Source organism: Tamandua tetradactyla, chromosome 3 (assembly GCF_023851605.1).
Source record: "Tamandua tetradactyla isolate mTamTet1 chromosome 3, mTamTet1.pri, whole genome shotgun sequence".
NCBI classification, from domain to species: domain Eukaryota; kingdom Metazoa; phylum Chordata; class Mammalia; order Pilosa; family Myrmecophagidae; genus Tamandua; species Tamandua tetradactyla.
In genome coordinates this window covers 90,419,903-90,425,838 of record NC_135329.1, presented here as the reverse complement: position 1 = coordinate 90,425,838, position 5,936 = coordinate 90,419,903, and the positions used below count along the sequence as shown (strand labels likewise).

The following is a 5,936-nucleotide window of genomic DNA, read 5'->3' as shown; positions in this document are numbered from 1 at the left end:
AAGGAAGAGCACTTTACTTTTTCCCAAATCTGGATAGCTCATTTAAACAACCCATATACATGGAAGCCAGAATGGGAATGAGGGCTTATGATTCTGCATAGCTAATGTAATGCCTGAATACTTCCCAGAGTATGTTGGGCAAAGATAAATAAAAAGTAACGGTAGGCCCTCCCTACACCACACCAGGCCCACCACCTGAGTCTTCTGTGCACACCGGGGAGAATGCCAGCTGGAGCCGGCTCCCCACGCTGTGGCGTGCCCCAAGTCCTGGCAGATCAGAGAACAATCGACCATGATGACCGAATCCGGATCCTACTTGGATCCGTGCAGGACCAGCAGGCGGTCCCAGGAAGTGGGGCCCCAGCAAGGGCTCAGTGCTGAGCAGGAGCAGGCCTTGGAGCAATTCTCAGCAGCTGCAGGGCACAGCACCCCCGTGAAGAAGGAGGTCACTGACAAGGGATGGGAGTTTGCTGCAGAAGCTGCAAAAGAACTCGAACAGCAGCAGTTTGAAGATGATAAACTTTCTCAAAAATCATACAGCAGTAAACTATTTCAATCTCCATTAAAAATTGCCGGAGTGCCAAAAAGCATGCAGTGCAAAGTTATACTTCTAGATGGATCAGAAAATACCTGTGATGTAGAGAAACGCTCCAGAGGTCAAGTGCTGTTTGATAAAGTATATGAACACCCGAACCTGCTAGAGAAAGACTACTTTGGACTCACATATCGAGATGATGAAAACTGAAAGAATTGGCTGGACCCTGCTAAGGAAATAGAAAAACAGATTCCAAGTGGTGCATGACACTTTTCATTTAATGTGAAATTTTATCCACTGGACCCCTCCCAGCTCTCTGAAGATATCACCAGGTACTACCTCTACCTGCAATTGTGGGATGAAAGGCTGCCCTGCTCCTTTGTCATGTTGGCCCTATTGGGCTTGTATACCGTACAATTAAAACTCAGAGACTATGATCCTGATAAGTGTGGGAATGATTAAGTTAGCGAGTTCCACTTTGCACCAAACCACATGAAAGAACTGGAAGACAAAGTGATCAAGCTACACAAGAGCCACAGAGGAAAGACAATTAGTAGAAACAGAAGTGCATTTCTTGGAAAATGCTAAAAAACTATCCATGTACGGGATAGATTTACATCACACCAAGAATTCAGAAGGAGTAGAAATTATGTTAGGACTTTGTGCAAGTGGTCTGTTTATATATCACGGCCGTCTGCAAATAAACAGATTGCCTGGCCAAATTCTAAAATTTCATACAAACAGAACAACTTCTACATTAAAATACAGGTAGGGAGAGTTTGAACAATTTGAAAGTACTATTGGGTTTAAGCTACCAAACCATTAAGCTGCCAAGAGTTTATGAAAAGTATATGTTGAACACCATACATTTTCAGACTACTCTTGCTGAAGCACCTCCAAAGAAATTCCTTACTCTGGGTTCCAAGTTTTGTTACAGTGGCAGGATGCAAGTTCAAACAAGAGCCAGTGTATTGACAGATCATCCAGCCTCTTACTTCGAATGTTCATCCAGCAAACGCTACACCATGTCTCGGAGCTTGGATGGAGCATCAGTGAATGAAAACCATGAAATAAACATGAAGGATTCTATATCTGCTGTGGAGATTGGTACTGGCCAGTACACCACAACAAAGCGCATCTCTCAAACCAATTTTATCACTGCTGTGACTGGAGAAGAAGGTGAAGGAGTTGCTGGACAAGGAAAAGGACAAATGGAAAAGGACAAAGGGAGCCACGCTGCATGCTGCAGCCTTCCAGCATGACGACGAGACTGACAGTGAGCGGATGGATACGGCTGCCGACAATGAAACCACTGCCACTGAGGAGCTAGGTAAAATTCAACATGACCCGATGAAACATCACAGCAACATTTGCGAGCTGAAAAGAACTTTTCTAGAAATCTTTCCACAGACACTGCCATAATGAATGAGTGTGAAAAGAGGCTTTTGATATCCACGGTGCAACTGGCTGCCAGGCAGGAGGATGCACCCATGACTGAACTGTTTGTGCCTGAAGAGAAAATGGAAACCAAGATGGGGTCCCACAAAACAGACAGAAACCACCCTGCACTCCCAGCCACTTAGCACTGAGAAGGTTGTGCAGGAAACTGTGTTGGTGGAGGAAAGACACATGATGAATATCCACGCAAGTAGGGATGCTTCTTACGCAGCTGGAGATGATGTGGATGCTGCAGCACAGGTAACGTCTGCCGATGTTTTATTTGGTGGCAAAGGGAAGGAGGGCTCTGCTCTGACTGAGGGGGCTGCAGACAAGAAGAAGGAGGTGGCAGAGAAAGTTGCACTTGAATAGGAAGAAACAGCTACTGCTTCCCATGAGTAAGAGGAGGAGAAGAGTACAACAATCCATGTCACTGGAACTGTGGAGCAAAGACCTCATTTTGAGTCATCAGCTGTGAAGACAAAAACCATCAGTTTTGGTGCAGTGTTTCTCCAGGGAGAGTGAAGCTAGAAATTTCTACCAAAGAAGTGCCAGTAGTTCATACAGAAACCAAAACCATAACATATGAATCATAACAGGTTGATCCTGGTGTTGATTTGGACCCAGGGGTGCTGTTGAGTGTTCAGATGATCACATCCGAAACCACCAGTAAACCATCACCACCCACATCACCAAAACTGTGAAAGGGGGCATTTCAGAAACAACGATTAAGAAGAGACTCTTCATCACAAGAGATGCAGGTATCGACCATGATCAGGCACTGGCTCAGGCAATTAAAGAGGCCAAACAGCAGCACCCTGGCATGTCAGTGACCAAAGCAGTGGTCCATAAAGGGACAGAGACCACACCAGAAGATGGAGCAGATTGATGCAAGAATAACTTAGCTTGCACATGAATCCACTCATGCAAACTGTCAGGAAAACCAGAGCCTCTATGGAGTTTCCCTTCTAACCGAACTGACTTGAATCTGCCCATGGGAAATTTCAATGCAGAAGAATTGACCTTGGCCATTAAACACACTGGCAGAGACATCTTCCCATCATAAAGCAATCTGAATCAGTATCACTAAACTGATATTGCATGAAGCCAGGATAAGTTACAAAAGAGCAACAGTTTTAATTTTCACAAAATGTCCAAGTTTTTAACCAACAATATAAAGAGTGGTTTCATGTAATACGTAAATGATTCATGCCTTTCAGAGTTTAATTATTATTACAGTCTACACAAAATTGCGATCTCTTAGGTGACAAATCTTTTGTTTACAGATAAATCAAGATTACCTTGAAATACTAGAAGCTGTAGAGGTCTGGCATGGCATGTTTATCACAGATCAGTAAACAACTTGAATCTTATAAAAAAAAAAGTAATGGTAAAGTCTCGTGAGGTCTGGAGAAAAAATAAGGAACTATTAAACTCTTCCACCTGGAAACCCCAGATGCTCTCTCTATCACTAGGACTCTCTAGTTAATAGGCCAAGCCCTTGAACTTGAGGCTTGTCCTTATGAAACTTATTTCTGTAGTGGAGAAGCCAAGCCTACCTATAATTATGTCTAAGAGTTACTTGTATAGAACTTCTTTTGTTGCTCAGATGTGGCCTCTTTTTGTCTAAGCCCAATTCTGCAAGTAAAACTTTACCCTTCCCCACCCCCCATGTGGGGAATGATTTCCAGGGGGTTGAGTCTCCCTGGCTTCCCTCCCCACCCTCAGGGACGGTCCTGGCCCTGAAACCATGGATTCAATGATGCCTACCTGACCAAAAGAGGAAAAAGAAATGTAACAAAGAGATTTCAAACAGAATTGAGAAGCTAACCTCGAGGCTCCTCTTACACAAGCTTCAGCTAGATATTGTTAATAGCCATGGTTTGCCAAACCCCAACCAAGATCATTCCTGTTGACCCTAAAGAAAACCCAGGGCTCTATCAGAGATCCTACAAAAGTTGCATGCACTAAGTTTAATTTTCAGAAACTGAAAACCCTTAGGTGATTCCTGGGACAGATAAGTCCTGAAACCCAGAGGGACCAGTCCCTCCGAGAACAATAGCCAGTTCCATTCCTTTATCCCATAAAGATGGCATCCCTTTTCAACATGAAAAAACTTAGAATGGGCATAACCCAAATATTCCTAAAAATTAGAAGAAGGATTGAAGGAGAAGAAGGTATTATAACAGTGGAGTTAGGATTTAACAAATGAGAATGACTACTGAATCATTATATTGATATGTTTAACAACTAGTATTTCAATGCACCCAATTTTTACCCTTTATCTTCTCCTATTATTTATTCATTTTTTCCTTATTTTTTACTTATCTGTCCATATCCTGGATAAATTACATGGTTTTCACAATCACACGGTTTTCACAATCACACAGTCACATTATAAAAGCTATATCATTATACAATCTTCTTCAAGAATCAAGTCTACTGGAATTCAGGTCAACAATTTCAGACATTTCCCTCTAGCCACTCCAATTCACAATAACCTGAAAAGGGATATCTATATAATGCTTACAAATAACCTCCAGGATAACCTCTCAACTCTGTTTCAAATCTCTCAGTCACTGAAACTTTCTTTTGTCTCATTTCTTTCTTCCCCTTTTTGGTCAAGAAATCTTTCCCAAGCCAATGATGCTGGGTGCTTGCTCATCCCGGGAATCTTGTCCCACATTGCCAGGGAGGTTAACGTTCTGAGAGTCATGTCCCTCGTGAGCTCACCTGCCAAGCTGGCTTAGAGAGAGAGGCCTTATCTGAGCAGCAAAAGAGGTTTCTATGGGAGACTCTTAGACATAATTATAAGTAGACTTAATTCTCCTTTGCAAGAATAAGTTTCATTGGAGTGAACCTCAAGATTGAGGGTTCAACCTATTGAATTGTTTGTCCCCACTACCTGTGAGAATATCAGAAATTCCACAGATGGGGTAGTTGAATATTTCTCCTTTTCTACCCCGTCCCCCAAGGGGACTTTGCATATACTTTTTCATTCTCTGCCAAAATTACTCCAGTATATATGCGGGCACCACCCTACCTGTACAAACCAACAAGATCTCATACCCAACTCAAGATTCCATGCAAGTATAATGTTCAAAAAAACTGACCATGTGTGGTAAATTAGATAATGTGCTACCAAACTATAAATTTTGCACTGAATGAACATTTCTCCCTTTGTTCTCACACAGAAGTTGAAGTTTTAAAATATGGACCATATCATCCTTTACCCAGTATTCTTCTTTACCTTAGGCCTATCCAGATCAGTTTCTTTCATATCTCTAGTTGAAGTCTGATCATTTTTCAACTTTTTAAACAGCTGCTATATGCAGAAATATTGACTTTCATAGCTTCAGGGCTCTAACTCAGAGTATCACACAAATACCTGAAGTTTCAGAGAGCAACCAGGTTACAAATAGCATAGTAACTCAGAATTTAAAAATAACAGTTACATCTCCTGAATATATGTGACCGCTGTAACAACTCACAATCTAGGAATTTTACAATAGGTGCCAACCCAATAACCCATCTCTTGACTTCAATTCTCTGAGTTTGTATATGTAGTTAGTCTACATGAGTGAGGTATGATAATATTTGCCTCTTTGTTTCTGCCATTTCATTCAACCATACTGTTTTTTTTGTTTCATTCACCTAGCTGCATGGCTCACAACTTCATTCCTTCTTGCGGCCACTCTGTTTAGACCATTGTATGTATACACCATAGATCCTCCTTCAGTCATTGTACCCTTAGGCCACCTCCATCCATTGGGAATCATAAACACTGCTTCCATAAACACTAGTTTGCAAATGTCCATTATTATCCCCACTCTCATTTATTCTAGGTATATACCTACCAATGGTCTTATAAGTTCATATGGCAACCCCACCCCTAGCCTCCTGTGGAACCACCACACTGGCCTCTGGAGGGGCTGCACCTCTCAGTTTCCCTATCAATATTAAA

At 42.0% G+C, this 5,936-nt stretch overlaps 1 pseudogene; it reads left to right on the top strand.

Annotated features, from left to right (window-relative positions):
* The first annotated feature begins 385 nt into the window (after positions 1 to 385).
* On the top strand, positions 386 to 2,861 carry LOC143676220 (band 4.1-like protein 3 pseudogene; annotated as a pseudogene).
* The last annotated feature ends 3,075 nt before the right edge of the window (positions 2,862 to 5,936 follow it).